We start from the raw sequence: 26,967 nt of genomic DNA, 5'->3' as shown, positions 1-26,967 counted from the left end.
TTGATATTCTGGGTTATATGACTGTGTGGAAGGCCCCTAAGTCTATGGGAGACCAGTCTTCACATACATACCCAGTCATGGAAACCATTGGGCAGGTCCCATTCTCTATCCTGGGAGGAAATAAATGGTGACTGCCCTGAACAAATCTTGGCAAGAAAACCCTAGGGCCTGTCCAGACAGTACCTTTATCCCAGGAGCTCCTACAGCAATATGGAAGGTGGTGGCGTTGGAACCCCTCTGACCATAAAACACCACACCAGCTGAGTATTATCAGGAAGCAGTTTATTGAAGACTATATAAAAGCCAAACAATAAAAAGGATTTAAGAGTATAGTCCAAAAAGGTTTCTTCAAAACATCACCAATAATCCACAACTTTCAAGGTACAAGAATAAAACACAAGGTACAAGACTACAAAATCCAAAAACACAATAGTCAAGGCAGGAACTTGGTAAACTGGAACCATGAAACTAAAACACACTTGGACTCAAAGAACAGGAACTTTGCAGGACCGGAACCATGAAGCTAAAAATCCATTTGGGAAACTTAGAGCATGAACTTGGCATGAGCGGCTTGAATCACCAACGTTGATCCCGGCGAAGCAAAAGGCTTTTAACTTTCTCTTTAAAAACCTCCTGCAGTGAGAAAAAATTTCATTTCACTTTCTCACCAGATAATTTATCTGCCCTTTTTTCTTGAAGGCAAACTGACCTTCGAAAGACATGGGAACCCTCTCTCTGTTTACAAAAGTCTTGCCATCTATCTGCCAGCTCATTAACCTCTGCATCTGCATCTGCCAAATCCTTCTCAGAAAACCAGCCCCTTTCAGGCATGTGGCCCTGAGTCTCTTTTCTGCAGAAACCTCTGGCTCTAAGGAAAGTCTGTCAATACCATTATTCCCATTGTAATCAGACCTGTCAATGCCATTATCCCCATTGCAGTCAGACACAGACCCTAGCACAGGCTGGACTACAACAGGTGGCCAGATACCATTCCCTCAAAATGCGGCAAGAAGGGTTACAAACGGCAAAAACACGAGATATTCAGGTGTAGTAATATCCCGGTTCTGACGCAAAAATCTGCATCTTCAAATGTCTGTATGTCTCTGCAATCGGAAAACACCGGATTTTTTATCTAGTGTTTTTCCTGGGTTTTAGATGTTTGTTCCTGATTGATTGGTTCCTAAAAAGAAGGTGGCAGTTGAGTAGAATGTAAAAATGTTGTTCTGGCAAGAGGAACTTCATCCTTCACCTTTTTAGTGAAGTTTGTGGCAGAAAAATGAAGTTCCTGGGGGGGAACAAGTACTTTCACAGTAAGTAGTACACAATGAAACAGTAACAGACATTTTTATACCCAGGAACAGCACCCTGTTGTTCGATGCCACAAGTCCACGACCAAATCTGTCTGCACAGATGGCCAGGCAGCAAGGTCAAATAATGATAGTAATAATGAGAAAGTTCTGTTCCTGGTTTGTAAGTGTGCGTTCCTGTTTGATTGTGTAGTGCGGACTTGGGCAGAAGTGGTCCTAACCCACAAACTTTTATTTGTGTGTCAGAAACTTCATTAAACATGTTGAGGGCAAAGTTTCTGTGGCCAGTACAAAGACTAGAACTTTTGCAGTGATTCACATATTCGCTTATCTGCATCTTGAGTTTTTTTAAAAAACGCTGAAATTTCTGGCGATTGTCCTGTGGCAGCCATCTTGGGAACCACTAAATCCCCCAACAAAGCATCAAGTGTGAACAGTGGAGGCAGAAACCCCGGGACCAACAAGTCTGTTTGTGAACATCTTCTGAAGTGCTGGGATTGTTTGCCCTTCACTAAAACCCGCAATTTGGTGCTATCTGGAAGTGCCCCTAGAATACAGTTACTGTTAATCGGGGTTGATTTGAATGCACAGAACAATAGGCATATCTATTTGTGCACTTTTTCTAATGTACAGATTTGTGTGTATATTTCCCTATCAGGTAATATTTGTGCAAATTGTTTTTCTCTATTGCCTGCATTCTTAGCTGTGAACATTTTTCAATCATGCACAGGATTTCATTTGTATGAAACATATTGCAAACTTCACAATATATGACGATTTGAGACAAGATGCCTTTTGTCTTCAACTATATTGGGAGATGTAAAATTAGTGGAAAATCTGACAACCATGTTTTTAATGTACTTGGGCATGAACAGTCTTGTTTCAGTCTTCCAAATTTTCCAGCCAATAACATCTCTGCCACACACAATTATAGTTCTATGGTTTTATCTTGTGGGATATAGTGCCTCGTTAGACCACAAAATCCAGGATTGCATATTGCCATGACAATTAAATTGAAATATAATTCTGTTACTTTAGAGTGAAAGGGTTAATCACAAGAAGATGATCAAACTGGGAAAAAGTTATATATAAAAGTGCTGTATATGAAGGTGTTATACTACACTCATACCTTTCAGTAATTTCAATGGGACTTTTGTTGGGTAGTAGCTTCCATGTCTCTTGAATTATATATCTGCTCTAAGTTTTATTCCAAACTTTAGGGCATGATGAATGTGTCCTTACGTCGAGGACTTGACAGCCTACATAATAGATTTACCACATCTCTAACACATTAGCTACCAGCTAACTGCTTAGAATTCACAAACTCTGAAGTCTTGCTTCTTCATAAGATTTTTGGCACAGTGCATCCAATAATATTTGTGATCCCCTGTTTGGAAAATCACAATAGAGAACTTACACAGCAGGGGCAAATATAGCACTGAACAGTGATCATCATAACCTATTATCCATGAATGCTTTACTTTAAAAATTACCTCAGTAAAAGGGAGTTAACAAAACGCAGCATCCTTTTTCATGTTAATATTGTTCTTTTTGCATACATAATCTCCCTCTTGTCCCATTTTCCTCCCATGGAATCTATTTTTGAAAGCACTTCTTGGTATCCTCAGTTCTCTTTCACTAACATTAATGGCTTTTGCTGGCTGCCCTTATCTTTCCCCTGTGAGTCTTACCTGACTGTGTATTCTTGACTCACTGCCTCCACTATCTCTTTCTTAACCCCAGGCCTTTGAACAGTTCCTTCTTAAACCACGATGACTGTCTTATTATGCCTTCAATGCTTCCTTGTATTGCACCTCACTAAATTCGTTATTGCCCCCAAATAGGACTTCCTAAAAAGCTAACATTGCTACGTTCTGTGATCCCGTCCCCTGCTATGCTGTATTCATGGAGCTTTTATCTCTGGTTTTCATTTCCTTCTTTTCTTCGTGGTTGAGCAAGCCACGTCCTGTACAATTTCCCCAGCTGTATCTACAAAGGCACTGAACTTGATACAGATACTGCACATTCTGCTGTAGTTATCAATCCATTATCCAGTAAGTGGCTCTTCTATTGCTCACTTTAGGATTCCATCTCAACACTTCACTGAACCTTCACCTCCCCCAAGACTATCTCTACTTAGACTAACAAATTAGTTGCGATGTACAATGCATTTAATACTTATTCTCTCTACAACACTGAGCAAGTCTATCTATTTCAGTATCTAATGGAAACCAGGGTACAATCACACAAGCAAACATGGAAAAGAATATGTAAGAACTAAGATTCAGAATATACAAACACTGAGTATAAAAAGTAGTGGTTAATAACAGGAGCAAATACATAAGACATATTCATTCTTTTGGAGTTGGCCTCCCAAGTATGGTTAATAATAGCAATTGTGCCAGCTTAATATATGTTTTAACTCATTTACCAATTAATATTTCTTGAAGAGATTTATCAACTACCAATTTTCCATCAGCTATGAAATGGTCAATCTATTTCTAGATATGGACATATGCTAGGTGAAGTGTCGTCTTCTGTAATCAATAAAGTGGACCTTTCCATTCCAGGATGTGACTGCGTTTCTTATATTACAACGTCTCTATTCCAGACTCTGGATTGGCAACATCATTTTAATTATGCAGCCTATATATATATATATATATTGTAAGCATTAAGTATGAGGGCTGGCAAAGTGTTCAGTAGTTATGATGTTGTAAGTTAGACTCATGACCTAATAAATTTTGCTATTCACATTTATGATCGTGACATCTTTGCCATAGCTACAAATGTCCATCCTGCAACCCATCTTAAAAGCAAGGCAGACACTTCAGCCAAAAGAATTCTGTTGCACTGGCAAGGTGCTGAAGTATGGCATGTCCAACCTCCTCCCACCAGATAGCACTTATGACAGGACCCATCATACTATGGGAAGTGCTGGATGTATCATCTTTCAGGATCCCACCTGTCGGACTACAAAATCCCTCTAGTTGGCGCATGGATTATGAGATGTATCATAGTGATGTCATCACAGCTACATATTCTACATAGGATTTCAACCAGGATGTCTGGAAAAAATGATGGGTTCGACATTACATGCCAGTGCAAATATTAAGAGTGGTGTGGACAAATGTGACCCTCAATATATTGTTATACTGATTCACCCATAAGCACTCAACAGTATAGTCAATAATGAAGGATCATCATTATCACTACCATCATCATCATCATCATCATCATGTGTTTAAAACAATTAAACAATTAAAACACTCTTCAGTAATGAGTGTGATTCCTACAGACACACTTAAAGGAAATTTGGAGACAATAAAACACAGTACTATTCAAATACATATAACATAAACACAGAAAAAATGTAGATTAAAATTCACAAATTAAAATTGACACAGATGATCATGTCCAGCAACCTCTGAAGAGTGCATTTTGTTTACTGTCTCAATGGTCCATGTAGTAGTCTCATACTTTGCTCCTATCAAGTAACTTAAATAATCCTGGGTGCTGTTCCTGGGTAATTTCATTCTAGGTTTTGTGATGAGCTAAAAAAGTTGAGGGAAAACCAGGACACCAAACGGAGTTGTCTGCATATAGGTGATATGCCTCGAGACATTAATATCCCAACCTGTATTGGCCTTTTCCAAAAATAATCAATTTCAGTTATATCTAGAATTAACAAGAGAATGTAGAGTCTCACTTATCCAACACTCGATTATCCAACATTCTGGATTATCCAACGCATTTTTGTAGTCGATGTTTTCAATAAATCGTGATATTTTGGTGCTAAATTCTTAAATACAGTAATTACTACATAGCATTATTTCATATTGAACTACTTTTTCTGTCAAATTTGTTGTTAAATGTGATGTTTTGATGCTTAATTTGTAAAATTATAACCTAATTTGATGTTTAATAGGCTTTTCCTTAATCCCTCCTTATTATCCAGCATATTTGCTTATCCAACGTTCTGCCGACCCGTTTATGTTGGATAAGTGAGACTCTACTGTATCTTCTTTTTAAAGAAATGTCTGTGCATCTTCAATAATGAGTGTGATTCCCACATACACACTAATGTCTTCAAGGAAATTTGGGGGGAAAGCCCTTGGATACTGTCACCCATTGCCTTAGATGTATCTGACATTGGAACATAATTTAAACCTGCCACATTCATACACACTTTATTGAAGTCAACAGGCCCACTGCAAAAGCCAGTAAGTTAATTTGATCTACATTGGAGACTTCACATGGATTCCAATACAGAAAGTTTAACTCTTATGGATTTATTTCCTAAAGATGGTAGGATTCCCGACTGATACTGGTATACCCTCCAGCAATTGCTGACACTAATTATCATTGACAGAGCAAGAGATTGTACAATATAATCAATTGATGTTTCCTCTATCAAGCTCTGGGCTCAGTAGTGGGAGTCATTTCTTATCAGAGAATTTGCCTTCCATTCCAGTCAGGAACAATTATTTTACTTTAAACAGTCTCAAACAGCTATGGCCCATGTGGGCTGAAAGAAGCACTACAATTATGCAAACTGGTCCCAGCTCCCCAGTTTATCTGTAGTGAATATGAATGACCATGTTCTTCATATTCTTATGCACCAGAAATTTTTGTCCTGCATCTTCCCTGCTATTTGTATGGTGGATTATGCTCTTCCCTCCCATCACCAAATTGTTTTCAGACGGTATTAAATTGTGGGAGATGGGGAATGAATTAAATTATTTCTGAACCAAAAATAGACATGTCCAGTATATTGTACATACTTTTGTTCGATGCCAAATGTCCAGATATACAACACTGTGATACCACATCTACTTGTATGATCATAACCAGGGTAACAGCAATACATTTCTGTTTTAGCTGTCTTACTGGTATGTTACTACCTTCAAGGAATGGAAGGTGCTCTGGAGTGACACAGAACGAGACCTGTCTTTTACACAGACAATCAGTTTTCACTTGCTGAAGGAGCTCTTTGGTTCCCACATAACATACAATTTATTCTGTTGCTAAGCACAAGACCTTGTGGAGTGGAGCTGGGCTTGCAGGCAAATCACTATGGCTTTTTGTTTAGGAGGGATTCTTTCTAATTTACTGACTGTGCACATCAGAATTTGGAGAACAAATGGATTTTTTCCATAGCAATATACAGTATTATTATGAACTATCCCTGTCATGTCAAAAATATTTTGGTGTGGCTTTCATTATACAAAAGATACTGTCCTGGAGGAGATGAAGACTGCTTAAAACATGTGTGTATGAATGGGAGAGATGGACAGGTCTCAAAACATTGCCCAATTTTTTGCGGTTTCTCATTGTGGACATTGCTAAACTGACTGTCATAATAAAGGTTTGCATCTCAAAATTTATCACTAAAACTACTGGACTCAAATAATTATTTTGACAGGTTGATTGCTGAACTGGATCCCTCCAGCCCAAATTGGTGTGTATGTATGTGTGTAAATTACGTCTTCTTCAGAGGAATCAACTAGCTGGAACACTGGGCAGGAGCATTCCTATTTGAAGAGTGATATTGTCCAGGATTTTTGCTTCAAATTCCAATTATTTTTAAACATACAAGAGGAATGCTTCGCTTCCTACATTGACTCACATTGTGGGGGGAAAGCATGGGTGACCATCCCTTTAAGAGTGGAGAATCACCCCTCTTATATTGTGAGCACTCTTGTTTTGATGCCTCTTTATCACACTCACACATGGAAACTTAAGAGCTGCCAATTTATTCATCTTGCATTCATCAAATGGTCAGTATTACTTTTTTTAATCAGGAAAAACAACAATATCCAAAGACAAGAGATCCCTTGCCCTGCCCAAAGCCTCTTACATTAAAGGAGACTGACATCAGTTTAAAACCTCATCTTCCCATGGAGTCCTATTGTTCTACCCCAAACCCTAAATGATACAAGAGACAGTGATCCAGGTTAAAACTATTGCTTTCTATGGGGTCCTATTGATTTGAATAAAACCCCAGAGGATACAAGGGATGGTGTTCCAGGTTAAAACCGTTGTTTTCCATGGGATCTTATTGATCTATGCCCAACCTCAGAGGGTACAAGAGACTGCTGAAGTTGGGCAATGAAGCCGGATGGGAAACTTTGGTGGTTCCCATCCCAACTGTTTTTCAGTTGTAAACAGGTGAGTAAAGTGCAATAAGAGCTCTGAACACAATTGCTGGCCCGTGTTCAAGTTCCCTCATTTCATGACATTTCTGCCTCTTTCCAACCCTGGAACATGTTATGAGCTCTGTGCCTTACCATGTTGGGAAAGAGACTGAAGTCTCCTACGAGGGAGAAATTTCTCAATGTGATGAGGATGGTTGCCGGAGTTCCCTCCTTTTAGGACTTCTGCCTCTTTTCAACCATGGGGGGCTATGCATTATGGCCAGAAGTAATTTAACTCATGTGATCAGCTCAGTGCCTCTCCATGCTTGAAAGAGGCTGAAGTGTCCTACCACTGGGAAATTTCTCAATGTGATAAGTCACAGGTTAAAAAAGAAAACTGGGAACACATTTTTGGAACTCCAGTTCTCAAAGCAAGGATTGCCATTGTATCATACCTCTTCATGCTTCAAAGGTTTTTTTTCCCCCTACAAACTAAATTTGTTTATCCTATCCTTGTTTATCTTCCTCCACTGATAAGGAAGTAAAGACTGTGTTTGTTCTGCTGGTTAAATATATTTTTAGAAAGAATAGAATTATCTGACAAATGTATTATCCATGGCTCAAAATATACTTTAGCAGCTGTCATGTATGAAATGTCAGGCTGGATACTGCCTGATGTCCTACTAATCCAACCAACCAGAGACAAGATGCATCCTTCTTTGAGAGCCCTTCCACACAGCCATATAGCCCACAATATCAAGACAGAAAGTCCCACAATATCCTCTTTGAACTGGGTTATCTGAGTCCACACTGCCTTATATTCCAGTTCAAATCAGATAATGTGGGATTTTATTCAGCTGTGTGGAAGGGACCTGAATCACATGGAAATACAACTTTTAAAGTCCCAGTGGAATGGGTGAACATGTTATTCTAGGAACCTAAATCAACAGAGACAAAAGAAGGACAATGTTTGATCAGGTCTAGTTGCAAAAAAATGTTCCTGTTAAATAGAATAGATTAAGCACATGAAAATTTATAGTATAGTGTAATCTGATTTCACAAATAAAAACTAGGACAAATTTGTTTATTTAGATAATTTATACCCCACCTTTCATTCAAAATGCTTCCCAGAAGGGCTCTCTGTCCTTAGGCATACAATTTTTAAAAGACAATAAACACAAGTTGGTAGAAAAAAGAAGAATAAGGAGGTGTTAGGGCCTCTATAATTGGTTAAGTGAATGAACCCAAAGGGTGCTCACCAATGCGTCTTCTTCATCCTGGGAAGAAGTCATGAGTGGAGTACCGCAGGGCTCCGTCCTGGGCCCAGTTCTGTTCAACATCTTTATTAATGACTTAGATGAAGGGTTAGAAGGCATAATCATCAAGTTTGCAGACAACACCAAACTGGGAGGGATAGCCAATACTCCAGAAGACAAGAGCAGAATTCAAAATGATCTTAACAGACTAGAGAGATGGGCCAAAACTAACAAAATGAAGTTCAATAAAGACAAATGCAAGATATTCCACTTAGGCAGAAAAAAAAATGAAATGCAAAGATACAGAATGGGGCATGCCTGGCTCGACAGTAGTATGTGTGAAAAAGATCTTGAAGTCCTCATGGACAACAAGTAAAAGATGAGCCAAGAATGTCATGTGGTGGCTAAAAAAGCCAACGGGATTTTGGCCTGCATAAATAGGAGTATATTGTCTAGATCCAGGGAAGTCATGCTACCCCTCTATCCTGCCTTGGTGAGACCTCAGCTGGAATACTGTGTCCAATTCTGGGCACCGCAATTGAAGGAATATGTTAACAAGCTGGAATGTTTCCAGAGAAGAGCAACTAAAATGAATAAGAGTCTGGAGAACAAGCTCTATTTTTTTCTCATGTCAGGAGCGACTTGAGAAACTGCAAGTCACCACTGGTGTGAGAGAGTTGACCGTCTGCAAGGATGTTGCCCAGGGGATGCCCAGACGTTTTGATGTTTTTACTATCCTTGTGGGAGACTCCTTTCATGTCCCTGCATGGAGCTGGAACTGATAGAGGGAGCTCATCCGTGCTCTCCCCGGACTGGATTCAAACCAGCAACCTTCAGGTCAGCAATCTTCAAGCTGGCACAAGATTTTAACCTACTGCGCCACCTAACAAGCCCTATGAGGAGTGGCTTAAAGAGCTGGGTATTTTTAGCCTGCAGAAAAGAAGGTTGAGAAGAGCCATGGTAGCCATGTATAAATATGTGAGGGGAAGTTATAGGGAGGAAAGAGCAAGCTTGTTTTCTACTTCCCAGGAGACTAGGATGCAGAACAATGGCTTCAAACTACAAAAAAGGAGATTCCACCTGAACATTAAGAAGAATTTTCTAACTGTGAGAGCTGTTCAGCACTGGAACTCTCTGCCCCAGACTGTGGTGGAGGGCCCTTCTTTGGAGGCTTTTAAGCAAAGCCTAGGTGGCCATCTATCGGGGATGCTCTGAATGCGGTTTTCCTGCTTCTTGTCAGGAGGTTGGACTGGATGGTCCCCGAAGTCTCTTCCAACTCTATGATTCTATGATTCTAAGTAAAAGGTGCCAAGCAACATCAGAGTTTGATCAAGGCTATTACTGTCACGCACGCGCGTGCGCGCACACACACACACACACCCCTATTCAAACTAGAAGAGGCCATCAGAGTTTGGTTTTGCCTAAAAAGGGCAAGATTCTCCCTCTTCTCTTCCCACCGAGGGCAAATGACTTTGTATTTTGAAATCAAATTGCATCAGCTGAAGTAAGTTGGAGAAAAGGAGGGAAGTGAGAGGAGAAAGGAGAAACTGGAGCATTTAAAAAGCAGCTGAAAAACTAAGATAAAAGATTAATCAGGATGCCCATGCCAAATTGGGACAGTTGGAGAATATGATATAGTAAGTGGTAAAATGACTTATGACATAACCCCAAATTGTCTTAAATTGGGAGAGACAGTCCCAGTGAATCCTGTGCCTTTCCACAATTTCAGTTGTTTAAAAATATTCCAATTTACATCTCTTCCTCTCACATTTCCCATTTGTCCTTAGCTTTCCTCAGTTGCTCCTAATGGAGTTCAATGTGCAAAAGTAGTTTACACTTAACTGAACAGGGGGAGGAGGTCGTAGGGGCAGAATTTTGCCCTTTCTAGTTGGCTTAGACAAAAACAAAATGCTGCAGCCTCTCCTAGTTTGTGTGCACTTCATCATTGATAACATTTGCTATGTCTTCTGATTTTCATCTATGAAACGTTGAATGGTATGTTGTACTTCCTTCATCCTTGACAATGGCCAACTCACATAAAAATTTGGAATCATTGTTTGGTGAACTTTTAGAAGAAGAAGGCAGGAACAAATACAGAGACAGTATCATCCCCAGAAGGCAATCTACCTGATGTTACCACCTGGCTGTCCTTCTCCACTTCATCATTGCCACTTGCTTGTCTACTAGTTTCTCATTCTAGCCCAGACTATTAATAGTGGCATACAGAGGAGTAATGTATTACTACTTCTTCCTGGCTAGTTGGTTGTCTGCTTGGTAGTAAGGATGATGAAGTAAAAACAAGAACCATCTGGTCAAAAATATTAGGAAAAAGGTAGACTCACTGTGGGTAGAAAACTGTTGAGGATATATTGCCCAAAGGTGTTCCAAAACCTGGAGATTTGTCACGACCCAGGCTGCAGAGCACCAATAACCATACACAGAGGTCAGAATCTATCTAATATCTTTATTAAGGGAATATATAAAGTTAATAAAAGCATGTTATGATTGAGCCTCATGGCTCTGTTACTGACAGACGTGGGCGTAAGACTCCTCGAGAGTCAGATACTCTCGAGGAGCGAGAAAGAAAAAGACTGCGAGACATTTTTGCAGCACCATCTGACGAAGAGTCTTTTGAGGGGTTTACGGAGAGAATGGAGGAGGGGCTGGTTAGCTCGGAGGAGGATGAGATGGATTGGACTCGGGTGAGGGAGGAATTGGGTGCCACTGGCCATGATGGGATAGAAGATGAATGGGGACCTTCAGGATTAGACCCATGGTTTAGCTGGAGGGATGGGACGGGATCCACAGCTGGAGATGCTGTGGGGCGTAGTCAGAGGTGTTCCAGCTCTGATGAGGAAAGTGATGAGGAAACGCCCGGGTTAAGGAGGACAGCTGACAGTGATGAGGATTTGTAACTGGCATAAAATGGGGCTTGGGAGCAATTGCAAATTGCGTTGGGCAAGGTAATCTGGACGAACGCTTGGGATCTGTGTGGGACGCTTTCCTGAAGACTGGTGTGTTTTCGTGTGCTGATACGTAAGTTGTTTTGGAATTCAGGGTCAGACGGCGGGAGGAATTGTGTGGGCATTTGTTTGTGCAAACCTGTGCTTACTCTTATTAGCTTGACCTTCCGTCGTCTTCTTGACGGACGCCATCTCCTGCTTTGAAAACTCGGACTGAACTGACCACGGCTTGTCTTCCCCCTTCTTGGACTTGGAAACTACAAACGTCTGCTTCTGGCTTTGATCTACGGAAAGGAACTGGGTCTACTCTACTGCTACAATCCTTGGCTGATCTGTTCGTGTTGGAAATCCTGTCTGCTGTGTGTGTGGGAGCGACGCAAGTTACTCTAAGCACAGTGTTGGCAGCAGAGAGGAATCTGCTGCCAATTAGTTGCATTCTTTTGTATCTTTTGTTCCTCGGCTTTTGTTTTGTTTATCCCCAGGCTGAAGCAAGCAGTTTGTTTTTACCCGGATTAAACTCCGGTTTAATCCGGTTTATCTTTTGAACGTTTTTCCTTGTCCCTTTTTGCTCCTAAAGGCTAATACTGCCTGGCCCTTGTATTTTACGGGCATTTTTGAGTTCTGTAATCCAATAAACTCTGTTATCTTGAACCTTGTGGCGTTCTGTCCTTGACAGATTGCCCAACGCCCATAAAAAGTTTATTGCAGTAATAAACCCGTCAGGAAGACGATGGAGGAGTTAAGGGTCAAATTTGAGCAATTACAAACGGCTTTTACAGTCAGTCAAGCAGCTCATGCTGTGAAAGGACATGTTTTGACTCCTGAACGCTTTGACGGAACCAGGTGCAAGTTGCCAACCTTTTTGGCACAAGTGGAGCTTTATTTTTCCCAGCTCAGTGCTCATGCTTTTCCTACAGACACTAGCAAGGTGGCATTTATTTTGAGTTTGTTGACCGGTCCCGCAGGACAATGGGCCACTAATTTAATTTTGGGAAATGACCCAGTCAAGGACAATTTGAATAATTTCAAAAAGTTATTAATTGACACTTTTGGGGATCCTCTCCGCACGGAGAATGCTGGGTGGGCTCTGTATCGGTTGAAACAGGGAAAGGGGACTGTTTTGGATTATTTAAATAAGTTTAACTTGTATCGCCACCAGCTGGATTGGGGGGAAAATGCATTCATGCTTTTATTTACTGCTGGGTTAAGTGATATGCTCCAGGATGAATTAGCACGCTTGGAGCCGGCTGAAAATTGGGACGCCTTAGTAGCTAAGGTGCTGCGTTTGGACGCAAGGTTCGAGGCTCGTAAACACTCGAAAGCAATGTGTGCGCCACCCATGCATGTTACCAGGGCACCTGTGGTGATGGGGGAAGAGCCTATGGAGCTTGGGGTCTTTAAAAAGCTGTCTACAGAGGAAAAGAGCCGTAGGAGGCAGCTGGGGTTGTGTTTGTACTGTGGGAATGCTGGGCATTTTGCCAAAAACTGTAATGTGAAACCTTCTCAGCTTTCGGGAAAAGGCCAGCCCTAGTGCGACGTGAGTCCAACGCACTAGGGCTCCTCAAGCAGTCGACTGAGGGGAGGAAGCATGTTTTCGTACCCATTACATTATCTGTTGGGGGAAGGGAACTTGTTTCTACTTTGGCACTGCTGGACTCAGGGGCTACGGTCTCTTATGTAGACATTGAGTTTGCTAAGAAGCATGGCATTCCTAGAGTGCGCAAGGCATGCGACGTGTGGGTGGAAGGAGCAGATGGGAGACTGCTGGAGACTGGGGTGGTTAACCAGGAAACCTCAGCAGTAATGTGGGAAGTGCAGGGAGTAACGGGAACGTTTGTGTGGGATATTACGAGCTTGCCTAGATATGATGTGATCCTGGGGATGGATTGGCTAGCTGTAGTAAACCCACAAGTAGATTGGGCGACACGTAGATTGACCTTAAAGAGGCAGGATTGTTGCACTCTGAATGTTACTCAATCTGATATGGAGGGAGTGCCTGCTGAGTATGGGGAGTTTTCTGATGTATTTTGTAAAAGAGAAGCGGACAAATTACCACCGCACAGGCCATATGATTGCGCCATTAAGTTAGCAGAAGGTGCGAAATTGCCAGCAGGAAGGCTGTATGCCTTGACTGTACCGGAAAGGCAAGCTTTGCGGGAGTTTCTAGATGAAAATTTAGCCAAGGGGTTTATTCGCCCATCTAGCTCTCCAACTGCGGCACCAGTATTCTTTGTAGCCAAAAAGACTGGGGAACTTAGGCTGGTCTGCGACTATCGGATCCTAAACAAATATACCATTCGGGATAGGTACCCGCTACCTTTAATCTCGGAACTGTTATCAAGGGTGCAAGGGGCCAAGGTCTTTACCAAGCTTGACCTGCGGGGGGCATATAACTTAATCCGTATACGGGAAGGGGATGAATGGAAGACGGCATTTAACACGTGTTTCGGATGCCACGAGTTCCGAGTCATGCCTTTCGGACTTTGCAATGCTCCTGCGGTCTTCCAGAGGTTCATGAACGATGTGTTCAGGGACCTAATTGACCAATTTTTAGTGATTTATTTGGATGATATCTTGATTTTTTCTAAGGACGAGAAAGAACATCGTCAACATGTCAAGCAGGTTCTGCACCGTCTGCGGGCTAATGGGCTTTTCGCCAAGGCTTCCAAGTGCGTCTTTCATGTGCCTGAAGTGGAGTTCCTAGGTCATGTAGTGTCAGGTAGGGAACTTAAAATGGACCCACATAAGGTTGACGACGTCAACTCATGGCAGGAGCTTAAGACTAAGAAGGATGTACAAAGGTTCTTAGGTTTCGCTAATTACTACCGGGAGTTTATTCCGAATTTTGCAAAGCTCACGGTACCTCTGACGCAGCTCCTGCGTAAGAAACAGCCATTTGTGTGGGGGCGGGAAGCTCACGATGCATTTCTACAACTTAAGTCTAGTTTTCAATCGGATAACATACTAACACATCCTGATGTTGACAAACCGTTCGTGGTAGAAGCGGACGCTTCTAGCTACGCGTTGGGGGCTGTATTGTCTCAGAAGGATTCCTCAGGGACCTTGCGTCCCTGTGGATTTTACTCGCGGCAACTAACACCCTTCGAGCAGAACTATACCATATGGGAGAAGGAGTTGTTGGCGATTAAGGTGGCGTTTGAGGTGTGGCGGCACTGGCTTGAAGGGGCGCGGCACCAGATCGTGGTCAGATCTGATCACAAGAATTTAGAACACTTGCAAACAGCAAAGAAGTTAAACCAGCGTCAAATCCGATGGGCTTTGTTTTTCTCCAGGTTTAACTTCAAGGTGCAGTTTGTGGAGGGGAAGGCAAACTTGCGGGCTGATGCTTTATCCCGCAAGCCGGAGTTTAAGACCAATGAGCAGGTAGTATGTCAGACCATCTTGCCTACTGCCTCTCTATGTGTTGTAGATAATGAGCTCGGGTTACATGACCAGATCCTTGAGGCTCAGAGGGATGATGTGTGGACTCAGGAGCAACTGATGCTGCTATCAGCAGGTAACCGTACAATACTGCCGCATCTACAAGATCAAGACGGAGTATTGGTACGCAGGGGGCAGGTCTACGTACCAGTGGGGGCCCTCAGGTTGGAGGTGATTAGAGCCCACCATGACGAACCCATGGCTGGGCACTTTGGCAGGTTCAAGACCGTACAGCTTATCACCAGGAGCTACTGGTGGCCAAAGATGCGGCAAGACATTCTGCGCTTTTGTGACAGCTGCGCTGTTTGCCAGCAGAGTAAGACGCCTGTTGGGCGTCCTAGAGGGTTGTTGTCGTCTCTACCTGTTCCTGAGAGGCCATGGCAAATCATTTCCATGGACTTTATTTCGGATTTGCCTAAGTCTGGGGGTTATACTTGTATTTGGGTGGTGGTGGATTTATTTAGCAAACTGGCTCATTTTATTCCTTGTTCAACCATTCCGGCGGCCCCTATGTTGGCCTTACTATTTACCAAGCACATCTATCGTTTGCACGGAGCACCCGAGGTGATTATTTCAGATAGGGCTCCGCAATTTGTGTCACGCTTTTGGAAACACTTCCATGAGTGCTTAGGGACTAAGTTAAACGTTTCTTCAGCCTTTCATCCGCAAACGGATGGACAGTCGGAACGGGTTAATGGGCTCTTAGAGCAGTATTTGCGTTGTTTTTGTTTAGATCAACCCACGGCTTGGGTGAAGTGGTTACCGGTGGCGGAGTTCGCTTACAACAATGCGGTGCACACGTCTAGTCAGCATACGCCATTTGAGCTAACTTATGGTTTTCACCCACGGGGAGGTGTGGCGCCGTCGACCAATGTGGTCTCTTCGGACCCTGTGTACCGCTCTTCGGAAATGGCTGCATTGCATGATGTTGCCCGTCGCTTACTGTTGGAAGCTAAGGCAACGCAAAAGACTCAGGCTGACCGCCACAGGCAGGCAGGGGAGGAGTTGGAAGAAGGGGATTTGGTGTGGTTATCTTCCAAACATATTAAACAGGCTGGGGGAAAGTTTGCGCCTCGGTATTTGGGTCCCTTTCCTATCGTTAAAAAGATTTCTTCCGTTGCGTTTCGTTTGCGTTTACCGTCTAGTTTAAAGGTCCATCCAGTCTTTCATCGTTCGCTGTTGAAACTCGATACCTCCAGTCGTCATGGTGCTATAGCGGAGGGTATCACTGCCACTTCTCCGCCATCGGGGGAGGAGGCCTTTGTGAGAGGGGATAGTGTTCTGATTGAGCCTCATGGCTCTGTTACTGACAGACGTGGGCGTAAGACTCCTCGAGAGTCAGATACTCTCGAGGAGCGAGAAAGAAAAAGACTGCGAGACATTTTTGCAGCACCATCTGACGAAGAGTCTTTTGAGGGGTTTACGGAGAGAATGGAGGAGGGGCTGGTTAGCTCGGAGGAGGATGAGATGGATTGGACTCGGGTGAGGGAGGAATTGGGTGCCACTGGCCATGATGGGATAGAAGATGAATGGGGACCTTCAGGATTAGACCCATGGTTTAGCTGGAGGGATGGGACGGGATCCACAGCTGGAGATGCTGTGGGGCGTAGTCAGAGGTGTTCCAGCTCTGATGAGGAAAGTGATGAGGAAACGCCCGGGTTAAGGAGGACAGCTGACAGTGATGAGGATTTGTAACTGGCATAAAATGGGGCTTGGGAGCAATTGCAAATTGCGTTGGGCAAGGTAATCTGGACGAACGCTTGGGATCTGTGTGGGACGCTTTCCTGAAGACTGGTGTGTTTTCGTGTGCTGATACGTAAGTTGTTTTGGAATTCAGGGTCAGACGGCGGGAGGAATTGTGTGGGCATTTGTTTGTGCAAACCTGTGCTTACTCTTATTAGCTTGACCTTCCGTCGTCTTCTTGACGGACGCCATCTCCTGCTTTGAAAACTCGGACTGAACTGACCACGGCTTGTCTTCCCCCTTCTTGGACTTGGAAACTACAAACGTCTGCTTCTGGCTTTGATCTACGGAAAGGAACTGGGTCTACTCTACTGCTACAATCCTTGGCTGATCTGTTCGTGTTGGAAATCCTGTCTGCTGTGTGTGTGGGAGCGACGCAAGTTACTCTAAGCACAGTGTTGGCAGCAGAGAGGAATCTGCTGCCAATTAGTTGCATTCTTTTGTATCTTTTGTTCCTCGGCTTTTGTTTTGTTTATCCCCAGGCTGAAGCAAGCAGTTTGTTTTTACCCGGATTAAACTCCGGTTTAATCCGGTTTATCTTTTGAACGTTTTTCCTTGTCCCTTTTTGCTCCTAAAGGCTAATACTGCCTGGCCCTTGTATTTTACGGGCATTTTTGAGTTCTGTAATCCAATAAACTCTGTTATCTTGAACCTTGTGGCGTTCTGTCCTTGACAAAGCAAGTGTAAGAAATAGTTCAGAAGTAGACCTTTCAGGGAAGGTCAAAATTAGTCCAAAGAAACAATGTCCAATATGAAATATTAAGGTCCAAAGTTGTAATCCAATAACCGAAACACTCACTTTGCCAAGCAAAGTGAGGGGAGATGACAAGGTCCTTTAGTCCATGAAACTTGAGCAAGGCTAGGAAGTAACTTGATTCTTGGAACACAAGGCTTGAAACAAGGCAACAAGAAACGAGGAGCAAGAACAAGATCCGTGGTAATTACTTGGCAAGGTCCGGGAAGCAAGGCAAGATCCGGGGAGTAAACAAGGCTGGGAGCGGAGGCTTGGAAACAGGAACGAGGCTTGGAAGCGGGAGTAGCGCTGTCCACACACACTACTCCAGTAGCTGACGAATTGACTCCGCAAGATTCCTAAAGGGCAAGGAACCTAAATAGGTTTTCGTTTTCCCACCAAAGAACACTTCTCTGGGGAATCAGAAACGAAAGTCAATCTCTGTGCCCAGATGTATGACTCCCTAAAATTTCTCATGGAAGCAGGCTTAATCATCTGAATGCTTTGCTGCGATTCTCAGGCTTCTGCGATTAGCCTGCTGAACTCCTTTTTGTTGCTGATAATAATTACGGCGAGAAAATGGGGGAGATTTTGACTCAGGGCTTGTTTGGCAGATTTCTGGAGGACAAACCTCCTGCAGGTGCAAGGGCTCCAATTCTGGCTGGGAAAGTTCCCTTTCTGGCTGAAATGGTGGAAAACCCAAGTTTTCCTCTTCATCCGTCACAACAGCACTAGGAACGGGACTACATGGCCCATGAGTCATCACAAGATTGCACTAGTTTATAACTGAAGAACAGTCATATAGACTACTCCTGACAGCTATATATTTCCCAGCAGTGATATTGCCTCTGGGAAGCCAAGTCATGATGGCAGCTGCCTGCATATTTAGCTCTGTGTACAAAGAGTTGTCCTAATGCTTCGGGCAGACAGTAACCACATCAGGAGAAGTCATCATTAAGGAAGTTAAAAATATATTAGCTTAAGCTTAAATAAAGCTTTGCAACTGTGAAGCTATAATACTGGGCCTGGTTGGTGACTACTGAGCTTCCAATTGTTATAGCTATACTGGGGAGCTTCATTCACTCCCAATAGTCCCTCTGAGTTTTCTGTCTCTATTCTTTTCTGCCTCCAGTGGTTCTCAGGCTTTCCTTTTTCTTTTCTTTTTTTAAGGAAACCAAATGCACTGCAATTTTGTATCTATGGAGAGCAATTCTAAAAGGTAACAGGAGAGCAGTTCTCATCAAGTATTTTTTAAATCCTTAAATTAGGGAACTCTCTCTCTCTCTCTTTTAACTATGGCTGCTTGCTGACTACCTCACTAATTTACTGCAGTTTTTCACTTTCTACTTAGTCTTCTACATTTTGTTGAACATCAGTTCCCATAATCCAGTTCCCTGGATCCCCTGGGGGAGAAGTGCGGTATATAAAATAAATAAATAAATAAATAAATAAATAAATAAATAATCCTGGACTATTTTCTGTGATAGGAATTGTAGTCCAACGCCAACTTGTTGTCTTGTTTTATCTGTCACTGCAACAGCTAGCTGGAGAGCTCCAGTGAGCTCTTGGCCATTGCTAGGCACTTCTACAGACAATTTGATTATTTCACCATCTGGCAATTGAACAGTATATAGAAAAGAATAGATACATACCACTTTGACAAGGGACCAGTTTGACCAGGGACCACTTTCCAACATTAGTACCAAGAGGGTTACTAATCAGTTTTTGGTCAACTTTAGATTCGGTTTGGTTATTTGGGGTACTGATTCAGAACATTGTATTGGATAGACCACATCAGCTGTAGTTTCTGATACAGAACATATACCATCCAGTAGTCACCATCAGCCCACCCACAGAAAACTATATTTAATAATCTAGAGCTGATTTTCCCCGCATGTCTCACTGACCTTATTTTAGGTCTCGTGGCCCACAAGTTGGGAACCACTGCTCTAGAAAGAGTTGTCATGATGAGTTACCCTGATACATGTGAAGAGTCCTGAGATATGCTCCTTCACTAGAAAATTAAAAAAATAATTTATGCAACTTCTTTTGCAATGAAGTTGAATCCTTGATCTATTTTGCCTTGGTTAAAAGACATATGAGAATACATAAAGGCTGAGAAAGTCAGACTGCACACAGCAATTGTTAGGCCATATCAGGGCTCATTTTTTCCTGAAATGTCTTGAGCTGATGAGACTGGGCTCAGTCAGGCTGAAACATGAGCCACATATCTTCTACCATGATATTATGAAAGTCTAAGAAGTCAAATGACTGTAGCTGCAGTTTCATTACAGCAACTACAGTGGCTGCAAACAGAAAAGTCCAAAGCAGCAGAGGCTCACAGACAGTCTGTTAGTGCAGCAGGAATTCTCCAAGCTGTCAGAAGAAGATGGAGTAAAGTCTGACTTGGCAGGTTAACCACAAACAATACCTATATTCTATGAAGGACGGTAACAAAGGTGAAATCCTAACCCCTCACTAGAATACCTTGTACATATGTGAATTGGATGTCCAATTCACCTTAAATATTGCCTTAAAGAGAAGAATGCTTTTCTCCTAGCACTGTATTTTTTGTTGTTGTTACCATATGCCTTCAAATCATTTATCACTTATAGCAATGGGATTTTCTTGGCAGATATTCCATCTCTGTTCTCCAGAATCATAGTCCAACATGTACATTGTGATACCAAGCTGGTTCTTTCCAAGAGTATACATAAACTGAAAATGATTACACAACCTTTATTGGAGGATGCAATTAACTAGTGTAATCTTTTACCATCTTCTACTGTCTAAGGTAAACATATCACAAGTTTTTTTTTAAAACAGGATTTGTTCAAGAAGGGTTTGCCTTTGCCTTTCCCTGAGGCTGAGAGAGTGTGACATTCCCAAGGTCACCCAATGGTTTCCATGGACAGATATGAATACAAATTCTGGGATAAAATGCTCCAGCATGCTGGCTTTCCCTAAGACTGATTACACCAGCTTGTTGGATACTAGTGTAAATTTCTACTATCTTGATATTGGGAGTACTCATCCTTCATACTTGAATCTACTTGATAAAAGTATGAAGGATAAAGGGGGGATATAAACAAATCAAATAAATTCTTGACTGCCGAATGGTGATGGGAATTGCATTGCAATAGCATCCAAGATACATATTAAGTCAAGTCGTGTCCAACTCTGGAGGGTGGTGCTCATCTTCATTTCTAAGAGTCAGTGTTGTCTGTAGACACCTCCAAGGTCATGTGGCTGGCATGACTGCATGGAGCACCGTTACCTTCCTGCCAGAGCAGTACCTATTGATCTACTCACATTTGCATGTTTTTGAACTGCTAGGTTAGCAGAAGCTGGGGCAAACAGCAGGAGCTCACCCCATTCCCCGGATTCAAACCCCCGACCTTTCAGTCAGCAAGTTCAGCAGCTCAGGGGTTTAATCTGCTATGCCATTGGGGGCTCCCTAAAGAAGAAAACATTAAGTAAATTTTAAAGGCTTTATGTATAGGTCAAAATGGAGAACGTTTTCAAATTTCTCTTCATTTGTCTTTTACTGTTTGGTCCTAGCATATGCTGGAGTATAGTGCATTTTTAAAATAGAAGAGATAAAAAATATTAAAACCACTGGTTTAAAGAGCTGAGATAAAATTCATGAAAAGCAATTGTCATTTCCTCTTTCAGATATCTCCCAGCTAATAAATTCTACAGAATTAGCTAGCATATTGTAGAAAGCCTCACACACACATATAAATGTACAGGGTTACTGCCTTAATTATGAAGGTTTTTCACTACAGGATTCTCCCCCTCCTCTCTCCCCCAAGCTCCACATGCACTATCTAAAAAGCAAATATTAATTAAAATTGCATCTTGATAGTGTGCCCTGTTTGCATGATGTCCCACACATGTAAGATTAAATGGCATGTATTAACTACAATCAGGCTCTTGGCTCAGGTCACTATAATGATTTATGCACAAGCAGTAGGAATCCAGATTGACTCCTGGCTGGTTACAACAAACACCTCCATCACATTTTCCCCTTTCAAATCTCACTTCTAAACTAGCCGCTTCACATGGAAGATTTCAGATGAAAATATGAAAGTATCTGACACCCTGCCATGCATGGACAACAAATTGCTCCATGCTAATTAGGCATTTAAATATGAGGCAAAATACAAATCTGGAAGAGTAACGCAATTTTAAGCTCATTTATCCACATTTTTTTTAGGGATTATCCCTCCCCCAAAAAAAAAAATCAATAAGAGAGCAGCTTGAGCTGTTTACACAAAGATGTTTTCCTACCAACTTTGAATGAAATCTATGCACTGTGTTTTGTTTGGATAATGGGAGATTCATAAAAATCCAGATGGGTTACAGGTGTCTATGTTTCTGCAATTGTACCATTACATGACTTGTTTGTTGGTTTATTGTATTTTGAACTAAATTTAGATGCTAATCCCAACTAACGTAAAATCAATTGCTGAATAGTTTTATCGACACTTATGTAAATGTCATTGATTCAATAGGAATGCTCTAGCAAGAGCTAACACTTGGATTTAATCCACTGTTTTCTATTTTGTAGGTCTTTAAATGTCTAAAGTGCTGACATGGAGAAGATGAAACAAGTTTGTTTTCTGTAGCTCCAGAAAAACAACGGACTCACATTACAAGAAAGGATATTTGGAATAAATATTAGCAGAAACGTCCTGATGGTAAGAGCTGTTCAATTAGGGAAGAGATTGTCTTAGAAGGTGATGGATTCTTCCCCACTGAAGGATCTTACATTGACCTTAGAGCAGTGGTTCTCAACCTGGGGTCCCCAGATGTTTTCAACTCGCAGGAATCCTAACAGCTGGTAAACTGGCTGGGATTTCAGGGAGTTGTAAGCCAAAAACATCTGGGGACCCCAGATTGAGAACCACTGTATTAGAGGACACTTTCTCAGGTGTGTTTCAGATGTGGATTCCCGCTCTGAGAAGTGGCTGGTCTTCAAAGCACTTGGGATCCCTTTCACTTTTAGGATTTTATTATTTTTTGGCATGTTTCTTGCTCTGTTCTTCTAAAATTTTCATTTTTCCCATCTTCTCTCACAACTATTGTCTGCCTGCTCTCATATTTTGTATATGTGGCAAACCTATTTAATCATTTTCTTTTATATTATCTTATTTTCTTCCCATAGAAATCACATTCTTTTAACTGACAAATATTTTACATGGGTTCTGAAATCAGATGTTGATAAGGATCCTTTCTTAATATTGGCTATATAGATGAAGAGTGCAGTTAATACAATTTGACAGAACATTACCTGCCATTGCCCCATTCTATGGAATCCTAGGTTGTGTAGTTTGCTGAGGTAACTAGAACTTTATGTTAGACAGTCATAGAGTAAGCCTGTGAATTACAGTACTATGATAGAGAATTCTGAGTACCACAGACAACCCCCAAATCCCAGGACTTTCTAGGATGAAACCATGGATTATAAAATGTGTGTAATATTACTAAATCTGCTAAATGTAAATAATAATAATAATAAAATAATAATAAATTTATTATTTTATCCCGCCCCATCTCCCCGAGGGGACTCGGGGCGGCTCACAACAATAATAAAAACAGTGACAAATTACACATTGTAAAATCAAACATGAAAAGCAGTCATACAATCAATACATACATCACATGTTAAAAACAAGGAGATAAAACAGTTCTAGGCTGAAATAGAGGGCTTCTGTAGCTTCGTGGCAGAAGTACTCAGCAAGGTATCAATAATCATGGTAGAACACTCTCTAATTAAATTAAATGGACCAAATAATCTCTGGTCACAGCCTTTTCTGTCTGCATAGAAATCTCCACCTATGCCCCTCCTGTGCTTTTCTAAGCTAAGAGGACAAATGTAGTGAAAGAACAAGATAAAAACCTGTACACACACAAACAGTACTAGAAATAAATTGTTTTGATTTAGACAACCTTTGTCTCCAATTACATTCTTCATGTCTTTTCCCTCCTTCATTACATGGCTCCATGGCTTTCTAGTTTTAACAATTCATCTTTTGTTGTATGTAATGTGTGTTTATATGTGTTTCTTACTCAATATTAAGGCGGCTATTTCTTTGCTACCTCCCCAACCTTAGGGCTGTTCCCTCTCACTCCAAACTCTTCTGAAAGATTTCTGTCCTGTTGCAGTGTACACATAGGGTACCAGTTATTAAAAGCCCATTTGCTCTTTGTCTGAAATATACTCCTGATCAGTTATTCCACCACTCTAAAATGTGATCCTTCTTTAAAAACCAAATACAACTATAGCCTGGGTGTTCAGCACATATAAAACTAAAATATTGTGGGGTTTTCAAAGGTCAAGCCAGAGTTCTTGCATGTGAGGCAAAATAACACCTTCTACATTCTAATTACCGGCTTACTAGTCATTCATGTGTGCTGTAGTGTGGCCTAAGGGCTACTTTTCTCCCCTGTGACCAGTACGGAAAGAATATCAGCAACTTCCACCAAGGACTGAACTTTGTTTTACAAGGCATTAAACACACAATTTTTCCAGAGACCTAAAAATATTTGCTATTGGATGGCCATTTAAGACCAAATCAAACTAGCTAGAGAATTATTCTATAGTTATGCAGCTTGTCCTTTTCTACTTATTTGTGGTGTGACCAAAAAAAGGTTAAGGTAAAAAAAAAAATCTTTAAATAGACTGGTGAATATCAGGATTTGTCCTGAGCGCACTTGCAAAAATACAGTCAATAATTATTGCAAACCTCTTAGTCATTTTGGGAATATCAACATTTTGGGGGGGGGGGGCATCAAACATTTCTGTGACATTCCAAACAAGCAGAGATTTCCCCTTGTTTGCATTAAAGTCCAGGATTGTTACAAAAGGTTATTGAGATATGATAGACTCATAACTTGTGATATTTTAAAGATACTATCCCATTTATCCTTTGGAACAAATGGTTAGAAAACAAAACATAGGTGTGACCATTTCATTAAAAAACTAAGGAGGAAGTTTATTTGGGGGAACTGTGCTGGCCATGTGTCAAAAGTCAGACGCCAATTAGACAGCAAAATAGAGTTTATTAAAGCAACAGTCCAAAAAATAGCTCAACAAACTAAAAAGACTTAAAACACTTAACTTTCAATGTTATTAAGTAGAACAAGAACTGGCAAATAATTCGGATTAGCCAGAGATATAATCCGTCTTAAACTTAAAGTTCTAGAACTTGACCCAAAAGTTCACAATGGGCTGAAAAATGGAGGCATGATCTAAAGCAAGCAGTATCGAAGCCCACAAACCTTTCCCAAAACTCAAAAGTACAAAAAGGGTTCAAAACAAACAAACGCCCAAACTGAGCTAGGGAACTCCCAGTTGAGAGCAGCAAAGCCAGTGAAACAGCGAGACACTGGCGAGCTCACAGCAACCGCTGCTGGAACATACACCGAACCAAGAGTTAAAGGAGCAAAGCGGGACAGCGTCGTCAAGCCGGTCCGAAGTCGGGATAAACCAGCAGCGCCAAGCTGCTGCAGAAGCAAACGCCAAGCCAGGAGTTTAAGGAGCAGAGCAGGAGAACGTCGTCAAGCCGGTCCAAAGTCGGGATAAGCAGACAGCGTCAGTATCAGGAGTGAAGGTAGTAGTCAGCAACAGCAGACAGACACGGAATAGAGAGCGACGCCAAGCCATGGATTGAGAGCGAAGAGCAAAGCCGAGTCAAGTTCCAGTCCAAGGTCCAAGGTCCAAGAGGTTGAAGTCATCCAAGAAGGTCACAATACAAAATGGCATAGAGAGCCAAAGCAACGAGGGCGAACAGCAGCTGATACAAAATAGTAATAACAGTGCAGTCCAGGAAAACCCACACAATTCCAGCCCTCCGTTACAGAATAACTCAGATTAAATTTACATCCGTTGCAAAGTCCCAGTCCAGTCTTCAGTAACACACACAGGAAACCCAATGGCACCCAGCAACACCTTGCCACACGCAAGGTATAATGGCCAAACAACCCCAATATATCCAGGTCTCCCTGGGCTTCCAAACTATCCACGCCCAAAGAGCAGGTGTCTCAACTTCTTAATCTGAATCAGAACTCCACACAGCCAATGCCCTTGGGTCAGGCGTTCCTAATTCCTCATCAGAGTCCCAATCATCCTGCCCACACCCAACTCTATCCATACCTGTGGACCCCCTCTCACTCCTCCAAGCAGACCAAGTGGGATCTGCTTCTGAAGACACCCAAGCTTCCCCAGCATCAGCAGTATCCATGGGCCTCGATTCGTCCCCAAGCATCTCCGGTGCCCGTGCCCACTCCGTGCCCAATTCCTCCGTTAACACCTGTTCCCCAGCATCCATTTCCACCTCAGGATCCCCACATGAATCCTCCTCAGAAGACTCCCCATCAGTCTCCCTTACCCTTTTTCCTAAACAAATCCTCCAACGAGCCCTCCTTGCGAGGGTTTTTCCTTCCTCTCCTGATCCCACCCCTATCATCCACAGTCTCTGAAGGCGCATTCACAACACCATGTATCAAAATTCAACAAAAAATCAAAACCCTCAAAACAGTGATACTTTTCTCAACCAGTCAAAATGCATAAAATACAAAACACAAGCATTTGAATCTTCTCAATGAGCCAAAGATGATAAAATCATATAGAAGAAAAGTGGAAATGTTATAGGCCTACATTATCTTACTCCTGTTGGGAGGAATCTCAATGCAGCCTAATAATTGCTTGTCTCACCAGAAAAAAAAAATCAGAAGATTAAGATTAAGTAAATAAACATGGAAAAATCAAAATAATTCATATGAAATCACATACCTGCTGCAATTCCTATGTGATGTCACAGTAGTGCATATGGTATCACCAAACATTCACAATTCTTCCAAATTCTAGAAACCAAACCTCTTGAAGAACATCAGTTAAAAAGTGATAATGAAAGTCTTATGGCATCTGCATTCAGGGTGTCTTCAGATATATGTAAATTCTGCAAACAAACAATAAAAGAGAAAGAAATATTAAAATAAAAAATTTTCTGGGTAGTGATTGTCTTTGTACACTGGAAGAAGAAAGAAGCAATTTCTGTGTTGGTGTCAGATTTTATATGCAATAGTACATTTGTTTGAGTCGGTGGAACACACCAGTACATATGACTGCATGGGAAAATCAGTAGCAATAAAAACAACTTGTAGCATATGCAGAAAAAAACCCCAAGTAATTCAAAAGTATCATTGTAACTGGGTAATAATGACAGCTCTGACCAGGGTGCATGGATATTAGAAGGTTAAAAAAGCAAAGACATAGTTTTAGCCTTATAGGCCTATTGCCACAGTACATAGAGTGGATTTATTGTCATGTCCAGCAGTTTGCCTGGCCTGGCTTGGCTGCTGCTGACCTTCCTCCCTGAG

At 41.8% G+C, this 26,967-nt stretch overlaps 1 protein-coding gene across 13 annotated transcripts in view; it reads right to left on the bottom strand.

Annotated features, from left to right (window-relative positions):
- Positions 1–26,967, bottom strand: part of dab1 (DAB adaptor protein 1) — an 861,244-nt gene that overhangs the window by 572,601 nt on the left and 261,676 nt on the right. For all 13 annotated transcript variants that reach the window (XM_062979600.1, XM_062979599.1, XM_062979591.1 and 10 more), the window contains exon 2: positions 26,381–26,546. The gene's annotated coding sequence lies outside the window, so the exon portion shown is untranslated. The remainder of the gene's footprint in view (positions 1–26,380; positions 26,547–26,967) is intronic.

This window comes from Anolis carolinensis, chromosome 4 (genome assembly GCF_035594765.1).
Source record: "Anolis carolinensis isolate JA03-04 chromosome 4, rAnoCar3.1.pri, whole genome shotgun sequence".
In the NCBI taxonomy this organism is placed as follows: Eukaryota; Metazoa; Chordata; class Lepidosauria; order Squamata; family Dactyloidae; genus Anolis; species Anolis carolinensis.
Note: the sequence above shows the minus strand (reverse complement) of the source record. Positions and strands in the feature narration are given on the sequence as shown.